General features: G+C 42.3%; 1 protein-coding gene across 4 annotated transcripts in view; it reads left to right on the top strand.

Moving 5' to 3' along the window:
• Positions 1–5,318: 5,318 nt before the first annotated feature.
• Positions 5,319–16,170, top strand: part of HHAT (hedgehog acyltransferase) — a 302,265-nt gene continuing 291,413 nt past the window's right edge. For all 4 annotated transcript variants that reach the window (XM_040636378.1, XM_040636380.1, XM_040636379.1 and 1 more), the window contains exon 1: positions 5,319–5,468. The gene's annotated coding sequence lies outside the window, so the exon portion shown is untranslated. The remainder of the gene's footprint in view (positions 5,469–16,170) is intronic.

Below are 16,170 nucleotides of genomic sequence, written 5' to 3'. Positions count from 1 at the left end.
CCACCCCCCTCCCCTCTGAGGCCCTCAGTTTGTTTCTCAGAGTCCATAGTCTCTCATGAAACAAGGGATATTATTTCTATGGCTAAGTCATCACTGAATATACAGAGAAGAGCTGGCCTGGTTAATGCTTCCTAAGGACCAGCCCTGCAGTGGGGAGAGTGGCTACCAGGTGCTCAGGGCCATCTGTCTGGACAGAAAGCCCTGCTGAGATAACTCAGGCTCCCACAAACTCAGAGGACCAGAGAGAAAACATGCCCAGTGCAGGCACCTGATTAATAATTTGGGATTAAAACAATGGCATAAAGAGTGAATGACCATTACTTACCCACATTTACATACTAATTTTGATATATTTGTTTTTAAAGAATACAATACCAAGGCACAAATTAGTTTTCTTTTTTAAACCCATTATCAGTAATTGTGGTCAATGTACTTTAGCCTCGGTTTGCTTCTCAGCTCCAGGGAGGATTCTCTCTGGATTCCCAGAAGGCTTCCAAGGGGAGGCAGCCCCAGGGCTGGCTGCTCCAGGTTCAAGTTAGGAAGCCCCAAAACCCTGATACTTCTTTTCTAAGACAGGAACAGATCTTTGAAAGCCAGACATTTCTGCCTGTGTGTAAAGCATTGAAGAGAGGGGGAAAAATCCTCCTCTCTTTTCTCCCTTCTTCTAAATAACCCCAAATTTGTCCTGGTGTTTAGATCTAGACAACACCCCCACTATAAACACTGGCCTTTAAAAGATGTCTAAGCTTTTCAACAAATGGTGCTGGGAAAACTGGATATTCACATGTAAAGGAATAAATATGGACCCTTACCTCATGCCACATACAACAATTAACTCAAAATCGATCTTACAACTAAACTTAAGGACTAAAACTGTAAAACTCTTAGGAGCAAACATAAGAGAAAAGCTTTATGATACTAGATTTGGCAATAATTTCTTGGATATGACACCAAAAGCACAGATAAACAAAGGAAAAACATAGATAAATAGGACTTCATCAAAATTAAAAACTTCTTTGCATCAAAGGATACAATCAACAGCATGAAGGGGAAACCCACGGAAAAGGAGAAAATATTTGTAAATCGTATATCTGATAAGGGATAATATCCTGAACATGTTCAATAACAAGACAATTTGATTTAAAAATGAGCAAAGGACTTGGATAGACATTTCCCCCAAGATGACATGTAAATGGTCAATAAGCACAAGAAAAGATCATCAACATCACTAATTATTAGAGAAATGCAAGTCAAAGCCACAATGAGATATTATGTCTCACCTGTTAGGATAGCTGCTATCCACAAACAAAACCCCAAATAATAGCACTGGGGTGGGTGTGGAGAAATGGGAACCCTGTGCACTGTGGTTGGGCATGTAAAATGGTGCCCCTGCTATGGAAAACAGTATGAGGATCCACCAAAAAATTAAAAACGGAATTATTATATGATCCAGCAATTCTTCTTCTGGGTATATAGCCAAAAAAATTGGAAGCAGAGTCTCCAAAAAGAGATATTTGTATACCCATGTTCATAGAAACATTATTCATAACAGCCATAAGGTAGAAATAACCTAAGTGTCCATCGACAGATGAATGGATAAAAACATGGTGTATACATACAATGGAATATTATTCAACCTAAAAGGGAAGGAAATTTTGACACAGGCTATAACAAGGCTAAGCCTTGAGGGCATTGTGCAAAGTGAAATAAGCCATTCACAAAAGGACAAATGCTGTATGACTCCATGTATATGCGGTACCTAGAGAAGCCAAATTCATAGCGACAGAAAGAACAGTGGTTGCCAGGGGCTGAGGCGAGTAGAGAGTTACTATTTAATGGGTACAGAGCTTCAGTGTTGCAAGATGAAGAGTTTAGAGTTGCATGACACTGTGAATGAACTTAACACTACTGAACTGTACCCTTAACAATGGTTAAGATTGGGGGGCGCCTGGGTGGCCCAGTGGGTTGAGCATTCGACTCTTGGTTTTGGCTTAGACTGTGATTTCAGGGTCTTGGGATCAGGCTCCGAGCTCGGTGGGGAGTCTGCTGGGGTGGGGGCTAGTCTGCTAGAGATGTTCTCTCTCCTTCACCCTCTCTGTCCCTCCCCCTGACCCCGCACGCATGCTTACGTGTTCTCTCTCTCTAAAATAAAATAAAGAAATCTTAAAAAAAATGGTTAAGATGGGAAATGTTATATATGTATTTTACTACCAAAAAAAAGGGTCTATGCTGTTAAGTATGTCCTCTTTCAGAATATAATCCGATGGGAGAAAATCCCAAGGCCTCTTATAATTTGCTGAATTTTAAGAAATATTTAAGGCACTATAATTACCATAGACTTATGTGATTGACTAAATTGATAAATTCAGCATAGGACTAAGAATTTGCTAAGGATAGTCCCTAGGTTAACAGATAACGTGCAGAGTTTGTTAAGGTGTTTATATTTAGGGAGAATGTCTTAAGGAGATTTTAATATTTAGAAAGTCTCAGCATTCAGTATATGATTATGAAAAGTGAGATTCTAGAGTCCATAAAACTAACTTTATGGTCAGAAAAGGGTTTTTTTCGTTTTTTCGGGGGTAATGCATTAATTTTCTATTATAAAATTAATTTCTGTTTAATAAAAATGTGGAAAAATAAAAAATAAAGCAAGCCCCACCACCCAAATTTAACTTTATTTCCTTTCCAGTCATTTCTAGTCATTTTTCCACACACAGGTTTAAAAAAGATTTGGTCTATTATATATGATTAGTAACCATTATTTTAAAAGGCTGTGTATCTAATAGACTGAAGAGTGTATACATTTTTGGTTAATTTCTACTTCTTTAGTTTTGGAAAATTCAGGAGTTTCCAGGATATTTTCCCCTTTATTATAGTATATTTTGGTACATTACAGTGTATTTTCCCTGTTACTAAATAAGTTAAAATGATAGAAGTTAAAATTAAAATCTTTGTTCATAAAGAGTATTTTCTACGTTATGGATAATTTCCTTTGGATTTATTGTCATATATAGAGTTCAAAAGGTTTTAGGAGTTTTGTTTTTTTTATTTTTATATTTTTTAAAGATTTTATTTATTTATTTGACAGAGAGTGAGACAGCCAGCAAGAGAGGGAACACAAGCAGGGGGAGTGGGAGAGGGAGAAGCAGGCTCCCAGCGGAGTAGGGAGCCCGATGTGGGGCTCAATCCCAGGACTCTGGCATCACTCCCTGAGCCGAAGGCAGACGCTTAACGACTGAGCCACCCAGGTGCCCCCAAAATGTTTTAGGAGTTTTAATACGTTTGAAGGGTTTCGATATTGCCAAATTGTTTACCTACCTAAAAAGTTGTGTGTGAGTGCTATCACAAAGCACCCTTTAATGCCATTTATTTTTTTATTTTTTATTTTTTTAAAACAAAGTTACTTTAAAAAAAAAGATTTTCTTTATTTTAGAGAGAGAGAGAGACGGAGAGAGAGATAGTGCACATGCAAGCAGGGGGAGGAGCAGAGGGGAAGGGAAAGGGAGGGGAAAGAATCTCGAGCAGATTTCTCACCGAGCACAGAGCCAGATGCTGGGCTAGATCCCAGGACCCTGAGATCATGACCTGAGCTGACACCGAGTCAGATGCTTAACCAGCTGAGCCACCCAGGCTCCCCTTTAATGTCATTTATTAACTTCTGCCAGCTTTGTATATAAAAATCATGTGTTCTTATTTTACTTTGCACTTCTTTAAGCTTTCGGCAATATGTTTCCTAATTGTGTATCCCAACTATTTTTTTTATTGGATTCTTTATTCCATCTGTTTTGTGTCTTGCTCATCTGCAGCTGGCTTCTAACTTTTTCTTATTTAATCCGTATATAATAATAAATAACACTTTGCATCACAGCGCCTGCAAATACTTTTCCTAGTCTATGGCTTCTCTTTACATTTTGACTATTTTTATTTAATTGGTGCTTCTAATTTACTTATGATTATATCTGCCTTTATTTTTGTGTTTTCAAGTGAATATGTTGTTTGTGTAGAAAGGGGTTTAGTGTAAATGACAGTGAAACTACATTATTGTCCACTTAGTGTCATTTAGAAATAAGGCGGGAACTCTTATCTCATTCCTGTCCCTGATTCTGCCACTACCTGAGCTGAGTTGTTACTGTATCACTCTCTCTGCGAAGTTGAGGGTTCCCAGATAAAATACAGGATGCCCAATTACTTTGAGTTTCAGATAAACAACGAATACTTTTTTTTAGTTTAAGTATATCCCAAATATTGCATAGGCCATTCTGATACTACAAAGGTATTGGTTATTCACCTGAAATTAGATTTTAGTTGGGCAGACTGTATTTTTATTTGATACATCTGGCACTTCTACTTGGAGCTAGTTTATTAACACCTGCTTACCTAACACCATCCTGTACCAGGCGGTGGGAGTGAGGATGGTGGGACCTGAAAGAGAAGATAGTTTCCTGTTCTCAGAGAGTTTATGCTCTGGTTTTTCAGAGAACTTTGAATCAGAAAGATAATCTGCTGGGCTATTTCAATGACGGCTAGATTAAATTTAGAGCCTCTGTGTTTTCCTGCTGCCTAAGGCAGAATTATCCACATTTACCTGATCATAGAACCCCCTGAGACACCCCTCCCCTGGGGAGTCTGATTCCTTTGGTTTGAAGAGGGATCCAGATGCCTCTGGTTTTAACAAGAGCCCAGGTGATTCTCTTGCTCAGGTAGATGTGCGGAACTCTGGCAGGCTCGGAGTCCTCTGATTAACAGCGCTCAGCCAAAGTCACTTCCACTTTTTACAACCCATTCGAAATCACTGGTATACATTTGGCAGTGGTGATAATCTCTGTAAATTGCTTTACAGGTGATAACGTTCATCCCATTCGGTCTTCACTCTTAATCCTGGAGGAAAGCAGGGAAGCTTATTTCCGCTTGACGGAGGAGGGCAGGGAGGCTCCCAGGGGCTAAGTTCACACGGGAAGCCGGTCCAGCAGCCCAGCCGCAAAGCCCCCTTCCTTCCACCCCGCCAAGTTACCTCCTCTCGTCTCCAGAGCGTCCGTGAGGACCCCCGGGCTGGATTTAGAGCCCACCTGGTGTTTCAGGTGACTTCCGCTCCGAACGTGCGAGGCAGCCCCGGGCCTGCAACTAGCAAAGGGAATTGGGGGGGAGGCCCGCGCGCCGCTCAGCCTAGAAACCCGGAGCCCCGGCGCCGGCGAGCGAGGGAGGCCGGAGGCCCCCCCGCCCCGCTCCCGGAGCGCCGCGCGTGTCCGAACCTGGCCATTGGGAGTCCGGGGGCGCGCGGGCGCGGCGGCGGGAGCGCGCTCCGACCACGCGCGCGGGGTGGGTCCTCCAACCGCCGCTCCCGGGGAAGAGGGCGGCTTCCCGGGAAGCCGGCCGCCGCCGCCGCCGCCGGGACTCGGAAGTGCGGAAAGGGTTGTTGGGGACTCGTGGCGCGCGTGAACGCCGCGGTCGCTGCCCGGGACAGCCCGGAGGTTGGTAGCCTGGGCCCGTAGCGGGTCCCGGGGAGGTTAAGCTGACTTTCGTGGTGTACTCGCTTGAGAACCAGAAATGCTCCAGGCGCTTTCCGTTTCCTACCCCCGGTTCCTGCGTGCGCGCCCAGGGGCGGGGCAGAGAAGGCGCCCGGTCCCGCCGTGGAGACAAAGGCGGCGGGGACAGTGCGCCCCGGGCCAGGGCGGGCTCCGGGCCCGGTGGCCGGGGTCCCGCAGGCCGGGCCGAGGTCGCGCACGCCCCCGCCAGCGGGCCTCTCCCCGGGCTTGGTCCTCAGTTTCCGCCGGTCCCCTAGGCGCTGTTAGAAGTGCGCCGGCCCTACTGCTACGGCTCTAGTGACCCCCAAAGTTAGGGATTTATTTTGCTTTCTACTCTTCAGACTCAGTTGCCCTCTTTTCTTCAAAGTCTAGCCTCCAAGTGGCATCGGTCTTTACGTGAAAAGACGCCCCCCCCGCCCCCCCCCGGCAGTCCAGGTACTGGGGTGGCCTTGGTGTTAAGAAATGTGCTGCTTCCTTGTTTCATGGGTTTTGGATCAGAGCAGTCCTGCTAGGAGTTGGCGTCCTTGGTGGTTTGCGTTTTATGGGGATGAGACCCGCTGTTTCTGTCTCCTTCTGTGTTGTTTTTCTCATTCGTTCATCCATTCATTCATTCATTCATTCATTCATTCTCAGCTAGGCACTTAGGTGCTATAAAGTGCTTACTGATTAAGTGCTGTGGGAACAGGAGAGGGAAGGCTTCACTGAGGAGGTGGTGGTTTTTATACTGGAATTTGAAGAACAAGTACAGTTTTTTTTTTTTCTTTTCCTTCCATTCTTCATGCTCCATCTTTCCTATAATTCTTTTCCCTTTTTTCTCTGTGGCAGTCCCTGTGATTAGTATAGAATAAGGACAGTCAGTTCTGACCTGAAAGATTCAACTAATACTAACAAGGATGAGGTGCTTGTCAGGTGCTTTAGGCTCATTATTTCTAAACCTTACAATCACGGGGGAGGGGAGGTGGTGTTATCCCTTTTTACAGCAGAAGAAAGAAAGAGGAGGTGACAAAGGTACAAACTAGTAAATTTCAGGGCTGAGTTCTACACTCCCTTTTCTGGATCAAAGCCCGTGCTGTATCTACTATTTATTTTGCTCCCTCCTTGGGAAGCAGGTTAGATAGACTAACTTAGGGTCAAGGCCGAGTCTCTGGAGGGCGCAGTCATCAGTGTGGGAGGCTAGATGTTGGCAGTGTGGTTTGTTCATATTTATAATAAATCCTGCATTTGTTTTAGAGGTTCATGAAAATAAAGCTGTATGAGAGAATTTATAGGTTTATGGCCCCCTGAATTCCACCTACGAATGCCTTGGGGGTGGAAGGGTGGGTATCCTAGGTTACAAACCCTGCTTCGTGGTTGTTTTTCTTCTGGTTTTCTTCTGAGTGCTTGCTGGCCACCCTAGAGCATTACAAATACCCGTTTCCTTCTCTTTCAGTTAGTGTCTCATTTTACTCAGGTTCAGTTATTTCCGGTGATAAAAGCTGTTGAGAGGGAATTGCTGGATTGTTTATATACTGTACTTGCTCTGCTCCTTCTATGGATAATTCTGCTGGAGAATATTCTTGTGATAATGGCTGTGTGTCACATAGTGCGGGAGAACTTTTTTTGGGGGGGCAGTGGATATGAACCTTAATGGAGTATGATATTACCAGTGCCAGAGAAGAAAAAGGTTTTATCACTATATATCCCATAGACATTTAAAAGATTTTAAGATGTTATCGTGAACAATTTCGGTAATATGTTTGAAAATTCATATGAAATGGACACTCAAAAGAAATAAAATAAAATCCTTTAAGACATAAGAACTAGAAAAGCAGAATAGTCCTGTATCTATTAAAGAAGTTAAATTTGTAGTTAAAATCCTTTCCAAAGCAAAATTTCCAAGCCCACATGGTTTCATAAGGGAAATAGTCCAAACGTTTAAAAAAATGAAAACAAGGAAACACTCCCTGGCTGCTTTTATGAGGCCAGCATAATCTTGTTACTAAAGCTTGATGAGGACATTACAAGAAAATTACAGGCCATAGTCTCACAAAAAAAGATGCAAAAGTCTTAACAGTGATATATTGGTAAATCAAGTCTAACAGTCTATAAAAAGGATACTAAACCATGACCAATTTGGACTTATTCTAGACAGGGAAACTTTGGCTAACATCAGAAAATCAAATGTAATTTAACCACATACACATAAGAGAAAAAGATTATTTGACAAAATTCAGCACCCATTCATGATAAAAACTTTTTGCAAGCTAAAACATTATTGAGAGAAATTGAAGATTTAAACAATGGAGGGTATGTCATTGCTTTGCAAATAAGTCTATAGATTTAGTACAATCCCAATCCCAATCCCAGCAGATGTCTTCTCAAAAATAGAAGTTGGTAAGCCAATTCTAAAATTTATTTGGAAATTCTAGATAATCTAAGAAAAAGCAAATTTGGATGACTAGATCAATACATAATATGCTAATATGGTTTTGGCACAAGCTAGACCATGGAACTGAGTAGAGACTCGAGAATCAAACTCACACATATGTGTGATTTGTGACAAAAGTGACACCACACTGCAGTGGAGAAACTATGGCCTTTTCAGTAAATGATGCTGGGCCAACTGGATCCCCACATGGATAAAAAGGATCTTGATCATCTACCTCATCCCATATACAAATATTAATCAAGATATATCACACACCTACATGTGAAACTGAAATAATAAAGCTTCTGGAAGAAAGCAAAGTAAAATATCTTTATTACCTAAGGACAGTCAAAAGTTTATGGAATAGGACACAAAAAGCAACTAATTATAAAGGAACAAGATTGGTAAGAACTTCTGTTCATTTAAAGATTCCATAAGGAGTGTGGGAAGACAAGCTACAGAATGGGTGAAGATATTTGTAATACTATCCAATACAGAACTCCTACCCACAATGTAGCAACAACTTCTACACATCATTAAGAAAAAAAAATGGACAGCCCGACAGAAAAATGGGCAAGTCACTTCCTAAAAGAGGATATCCAAATTCTTTTTTTTTTTTTTAAAGATTTTATTTATTTATTCGACAGAGAGAGAGACAGCCAGCGAGAGAGGGAACACAAGCAGGGGGAGTGGGAGAGGAAGAAGCAGGCTCCTAGCAGAGGAGCCTGATGTGGGGCTTGATCCCATAACGCTGGGATCACGCCCTGAGCCGAAGGCAGATGCTTAACCGCTGTGCCACCCAGGTGCCCCCCAAATTCTTAAACACATGAAAAGATGGTTAACCTCATTAGTAATTAGGAAAATGCAAATTAAAATGAGAATGGGCTATCAGTATATACTCACCAGAGTGAGTGCTAAGCGTATACAGGCTTCCTCCGCTATCCAAAAGCAGAGCATTCCTGTGAAATCTTTCGTAAGCTGAAATGGTGTGAAGCAATGAAGCAATTACCATTAATTTATATGGAAAACTTTAGAGCATTCCCAGACCCAAAGCCCCCTCTTAAGCTTTTCTGATACCTTAGGATACATCTCACTGGTGAATGTACAGAGTAAATGAAGATCCAGTACAGATGCTCACAGACGCAGTTCAGAGCTCTGGTGATGTGATGCTGAGAGCCTCAGTGTAGTTCCCTGGAGAGGCGCTCGGGGCCACTCTTGCTGCCCCGGCATGTCTGCTGCCTCTATAAGGACTGGCTGCAAAACAAACATTGAGGACCATTCTCTCCTCTTGCCTTTTTTTGTAAAAGTGAAAATCTTCGCATTTCTTTTGGTTAACAAAAATAGGTACTAATGTAGGTCTTTTTTTTTTTTTTAAGATTTTATTTATTTATTCGACAGAGATAGAGACAGCCAGCGAGAAAGGGAACACAAGCAGGGGGAGTGGGAGAGGAAGAAGCAGGCTCATAGCGGTGGAGCCTGATGTGGGGCTCGATCCCATAACGCCAGGATCACGCCCTGAGCTGAAGGCAGACACTCCACCCCTGTGCCATCCAGGCGCCCCTAATGTAGGTCTTTTGTAAAAGGGAAGTGTTATAACCTGACCTTTCAGAAAGTGGGGGATACCTGTCCTGGTTGGGTGATGAGCAAACTGGAACTCTCATACATTGCTGATGGGTATAAAACTTAGTGCAACCGTTCTGGAAACTGTTTGGTGTATCATTTAGTAAAGCTGGACATATGTATCTCCTATGACCCAGCTACTCCATTCTTGGATAAACACAACAGTAAAGGCATGTGGGCACTGAAAGACATGTCAAAGAATGTGCAGAACACTATTATTGAAAATGGCCCCATGTTGGAAACAACCCATATGTTCATCAGTAGTAAAATGGATAACTGCATAGTTTATATGATGGAATACTCTTTAGTAATGAGAATGAATAGATTATTATCTCACACACAACATGGATGAGCCTCACATAGAGCTGAACAAAAAGAAGGCAGACACAACAGAGCGAGTGCTATGCGATTCCATTTATATGAAGTTCAAAAACAGGGACAACTGAGTAAGATGATAGAATCAGGCTAGGCATTTTGAGGCATTACATTTTTAATCTGAGTGGCAATGACAAGTGAATCTGCTTTTTGAAAGTCTTAATTTTTTTTATTTGAAGTACATTTTAATACAAAGTTTACTTAAAATAGTAGACTAAAAAATATTTGGTTCATTCATATGCCCCTAATCTGGGGAGTGTGAGATGTAGTTGGCATAATTCCTGGTGATTAAAAAGGCTTAAAGCAAGTTGAGAATTTTCGTGGGAGACAGTATAATAGCAAACCAGTAGCTTCTGTGAATTATGGGCTCATAAAAGTGACTCCTTTTTGGGGCTCTTTAATAGCAGAGGTCGGGCTTCATGGCTGTTCATATAAAAAGACTTAGAGCTTTGTGTGATATTAAGACTTATCAGTGTGAGGTGGAAGCCAAAAAATGCCAAGGTACAAACTGAATACAAAATTTTATTTTAGATTTAATTTTCTTGCAATTTAAGTTTATAACAGTTGGATGAAAAATATTCTGACTTTTTTTAATGTAAATTCTTTCAGTTAGATACCTTCCTCCTACCAGGCAGGTGTGGTATATGAGATCCCTATTGTTTCTGTAACAAATTACTACAAATTTAGTGGCTTAAAACAACACGAGTTTATTACCATGCAGTTAATCCAACATGCGTAGGCAGGGTAGGCAGGGCTGCATTCCTTCTGGAAGCTCTAGGGCAGACTTTTTTGTTGTTGCCTTTTTTTTTTTTTTTAAAGATTTTATTTATTCATTTGACAGAGAGAGAGACAGCCAGTGAGAGAGGGAACACAAGCAGGGGGAGTGGGAGAGGAAGAAGCAGGCTTCCAGCAGAGGAGCCTGATGTGGGGCTTGATCCCATAACGCTGGGATCACGCCCTGAGCTGAAGGCAGACGCTTAACGACTGAGCCACCCAGGCGCCCCTTTTGATGCTGCCTCCATTCCTTTGCTCGTGGTCTCTTTCTTCATCTTCAGAGCACATTACGCTAACCTCTGCTTCCATTATCCCGTCTTCTCTGTCTCGGACCCTCCCAGAAGGACCCTTGTGACAGTATTGGGCCTATGTGGGTAATCAGGGATAATGCCCCCATCTTTAAGTTAATGACAGCTGCAACATCCCTTTGCTCTCTAAGGAACTATATTTATAGGTTCCAGGGATTAGCACATGGACATTTCTGGGAGAGCCCTATTTGGGGGCTTTCCCAGATGGGATTTTATATTTTGTCTTCACAAATAACACAGTGCCCTGAATTTCAGTAGGAGTTCACTGATGCTTGTTAAATGAAGAAGTGCATCTAAGATTTCATTATTTCAAGTACAGTTTCTGGAAGAATAGAAGTGATCGTCTTTCCCTGCTTTCTGTCACATCTGGAGTTTTAGGTTCAAGTCTAGATACCAATACTATAAAGGGACTACTGACTGGTAAAGGGTCTAGGAACCAAGTCACTGAAGAAATGGTTGAAGGAATCATGAATGTTTGTCCTGGAAGAGGGCTTGAGATGGAGTGTGTGGCATTAATTATCTTTAAATATTTGAAGGAGTATTATTGGAGACAATAATTTAAGCCTTCTTAGTATGATAGCAATAACATTAAAAACAAAAAGAATTGCATTTTAGAACTTACTATCCCCAAGGCACTGTTCTGTCGCTTTGTAAGTTCATCTCATCCTTACAGCAGTCCTCTGAGGGTCGCTGTTATCTCTGTTAAAACATAAGGAAATTGAGGCATGGGGAGGTTATGCAACTTAGGGCATACAGCTAGGAAGTAGCAAAGCTGGGATTCGAAGTTTGGCGTTCTGACTGCACAGCCATCTCATCCCATTACCCTTCCTCTCTACCTTTACTTCCAGAATGCACAGTCGGTCTAGTGGCAGAAAGTTTTTTTAAAAATAGAGGGGGCAACTTTTGACTCAGTTTGAGGAAAGAACAGGATAATAACCTGAACTGCCTAGAAAAAGTTTCCCTGCCTTTTGATGTTACTGGAATGGTCAGGTAGGTTCTTGTAAAAGAAATTTCCAGACTGGCTAGAGATTAAATCAGATCCCAGTAGGGTCCCTACTGGTTTTGAAATTCTGATCTGGGGAACATACTGATTTGTTTTCATTTTATATACAAATAACCAACCTTTGTGACATTTTATGTACTAAAGTTCCCTTGTGAACTGCAGTTTTGCCACTAACTTTCCAGAGTCTATGTATTAGTGACTCTCACATACTGGAATGGTAGGTTGTGTCCCTGGCCCCTTGGAAAGTGCCGTTGCTGTGCTCTCGCGACGAGATGGAATCATTCTTCTCTTCCTGCTTGAATGTGGACTGGCCTTTTGACCAACAAAATGTTCTGTGAATTCTGGCGCCTGGTCCTTAAGAGACCTTGCGCCTCTTGCCTTTGTTGTTTTGAACCCCAGAAGCCAACGTGCTGTGAAGAGTCAGGCCTACCGGAACGCCCGGATCCTTGTGGAGGAGAAGCGCTGCACCTCGCTGACAGCTCGCACCTAATGCTAGGCGGAGGTGAGGTCACCTTGGCCCCTCCAGTCCCTGTTGAGCTGTGCAGTGACTTAGTTAAGCGAGTGATGCCAGGTAAGATTAGGAGAATGGCCCACATCGCCATCCCACAGAATCACGAAGAGAGTGGATCTTTGTTGTTTTAGCCACTGTGTGTTGGGGTGGTTTATGGTGCAGTGAGACAGAACTGATACATGGTATTTTGGTGCATGTTTGGAAGTAGTGTATGTATTTTAAAATATTCTGTAATTAGACGTTTTGCCCAGTCCAGCGGACCTCCTCCAACCCACCCAATCATCACTCTGTGTTAGTGAAGCCTTTCTGGGTTTGGAGAAGTGTTTTTTTCTTTTTGGTTGTTGTTGTTAGTATTATGTGAGTAAAAGAATAAGACTCTTTGTAAGTTTCCTAAGTAGGGTTTGGAGAAAACTGACGTGAGAGGACACAGTGTGCCTCGACTTGGGTTTCCTCGTTGAGAGTCCTGCAATTTATATTCTGCAAAATTAGTTTGTTTCATCAAATTGGATCCTAGAAAGGAGCAAGTCTCATAATTTTCCCAAATGTGCTAGAATATTATCCTACTCTTTCATTCTCTTCAAAGCCATTGCCATTTCAGTGTGCATGTGCTCTTTTTACTTTTATTACTTTGTGATTTCCGGAGTGCTCATTTGTTCCTAAAATTTAAAATTATTTCCGTTTTACTCAGCCCTTATCTCTACGTAACTGCTGACTTTCCCTTCTTATATCTGAGTAAACTGGTTTAGTATGTCTTCTTCCGTCTCTCTTTTAAGGAAAGTATGAATAAGATGGTTCATGTGTATTTTGATTACATCTAGTTGATGTACAAATTTTCTTCCTAGGGAGTATCTCAATTACACATAACTTTAAAATTTTCTTTTGCTTGTATGTAGCTTGTGTAACCTTCTAGCTTTCCTGATGGATTGATTTCATCATAGACATTGAAAAAAATGAATCTGGTGCACTCGTAAGAGGGAGGTGGCTGAGGGAAGGCTCTAGAGTTAGATTTGGTGGGTATGAAGCTAAACTCTGCTGCTTACCAGCTGTGTGATCTGGGGCAAGTTTCTTGACCTTTCTGGGCTTTGGTTTTCTTTTGTGTTAAATGAGGGTACCCAAAGTACCAACCTTCAGAAGTTGTTACGAAGATTAAATGAGATAATACTTGCACAGCGCTTGCTTAGCACAGGTAGCCTATAAATAACACTTATTATAGTGCAGCTGTTACTAAAGTATAAGCAAACTAAGTAGAGGAAAATCTCAGGACATCGAGCAACCGTTTGGTAGAAGTGACAGTGATGATGCTGGTACCTACGGATTATTAGCTCAATGCCGACAGTGCTGTTTTGAAAGTCCGCTGGTGCATGTGGGTGTGTGGTGATGGCTCATTCAGCGCGGGATATATCAAGACCAAGAAGTAGAAAACATTTAAAATGGAAGTGTTGGAATCCATTTGTAGCACACGTCAAAAATAAAGTTACATTCGAAGTGATATTGGAAATGGCTGGGGGAAAGCATCTTACAGAAGTTATGTTTATGCACGTTTTTGGCTTTGGCATAGTGAGCTGTGCTTCTCTGCCAAGATTAAGGAACAGGATTTCTGCCTGTGAAAGAGTGGGAGCTGGGGAGTTGGGTCCTGGGTTTTGCTCTATCACTGGCTTCTCTGTGTGCTTGGGCAGATCACTGCCTTTCCCTGAGCAGGATTCTGATTCCTGAAAAAGAGCGAACCGTTAGCCCTCCTGGTGGGAATAGAGTAGATGGTATCTTTGAAAGCAGGTGGAGTGTTAAATTACAACGTGAATGCAAATATAAGTTACTTCAGTATAGAAAAAACCCTGTAAGCTGAAGAATTCTTGCCATTTTACAGCTAGGATTTTATTCTGTGGGCCTCTTGAGTTCTATAATCTCCAGATAAAATACTTTTTTGAAATACCCAGCCTCAGGGTATTTCCCGGTATGTAGGTAAAATTCATTGCTACGCCAGTCTGACTTCTTTCCCTTTGATCCCAGAGAAACCTGCTATGATTTCCTTCCAACACCCAAAATATTAAATGTACTTTCTCTTTGTCTTCATTTACCTCAAATACTCTACTCTTGTCAATAATATTTAGCTTTGAGATACTGTGATCTTACAGCTTTGGAGTTGCTGTTATATGTTCTTTGTTTTCTTCTTTTCAATCCTGCGCCCTGGACTGGTTTCATGCCAGGTACAACTTAATTTTCTTTACTTGTGTTGCTTGGTTCTAGCGCTTTCTCTCTACTTCCTCCCGAATCGCTGCCTCCTTGCCTCTAGACTGTCAAAGAGCTTCTTCCTGAAGCCTCACTCGAGTAGTTAAATGTACTGGCTCATAGGCCTGAGGTTTCTTCAGCAAATCAAATCCGAACTTGTAATACTTTATGTTTAAGGCCCTCTGCCACGTGGCTCCTGCTGTCCCTCCACCATCTACATTTGTACTTCTTCACAGCCCTGACCAGTATTTCCTCTAAGGGGCAGAGTTCTCAGACACATCCGTTTCCCATCTCACATCTTGGCATCTCTCCTTAGCTCTCACATATCAGTGGTACAGCCTCATTTATGGAGATTAATCAGGTTGGCATTTACTTAAACACAGGCTATGCTGCTGTGGTTGGCTTTTCCTAGAGAAGTAATTTACAAACGGTGATTAGTTTCTAGGCTCTCACAGACACCCATTAAGCTGATGATGCTGTTGCAGGATGGTATCTGTGTGTGCACAACAGAAAAGAAGCATTACTTAGACGTTTGAGTAAGGACCTCTTTGATTTCATCATGATAGCCTGTCCCTAGAGAAGAGCATGCTTGTTTAGAGAACAAGAAATAGAAACTTGAGATTTTTCTGAGAGTGTTTAGGAAGCTTTATGGGTTCGGACATTTGAAAGTTCTAGTTATATTCCCCAGTGTCCAACTTGCCTTTTCTTTGATAGTGTTGGGTCATTAAATTCTTTAAACATATCTACTCTGATTTGCTTTCTAAAGGCAAAGCTGAAATGAATACAGAAGAAAACACTGGGGAGAGGAATTTTCTTGAGATAGGTGGGCAAGAGCTGAAAACAGAGGTGTAGGGNGGAAGAAAAATCTGTTAAGAAGGACAGTGAGTGTGTGTGTGTGGTGGTGGTGTTTTGAGGTGACATTCCTGGGATTGTGACTGAGAAACAAGACAGATGGGAGTATGCATATCACTTCTTGGGGATAAGCCAAGAAGTGGTGAAGAAGAGATGCTGGGCAGAAAGCTGTGCAGGTGGCCCCCAAGGGCGGTTTGTTTGCTGTCGGGGTGGGTTGGGTTGGGGTGTGGACAACATGTGGGACCTGAGTGAGAGCTCTGGGGGTGCCCATCTGAAGGAAGCCTAGCAGCAGGTGGGATGGCCACGCCACATGGAGGGTCTGTGAAATCTTGTCAGATCAGGAAGAAAACCAGAGCTCTGGTGAGGTGGGTGTCTGATGAATTAAATTCACTAAGCGGACCTGTTGGACAGATCCTAGCTAATATTTTTTGGGAACTTACTCAGTGCCAGGCCTTAGATAAGCATTTTACATTAAATTTTAATTCAGGAACTCTGTAAGGAAACCTGTCAAAGAGGTTGTGACCCACTCAAGTTCCTCTACCAGTAAATGGCAGAGCTGGGACTCCCCCCCC

This window comes from Ursus maritimus, unplaced genomic scaffold (assembly GCF_017311325.1).
Source record: "Ursus maritimus isolate PB19 unplaced genomic scaffold, ASM1731132v1 scaffold_2, whole genome shotgun sequence".
Classification (NCBI taxonomy): Eukaryota; Metazoa; Chordata; class Mammalia; order Carnivora; family Ursidae; genus Ursus; species Ursus maritimus.
This window is presented reverse-complemented; position numbering and strand designations above follow the sequence as displayed.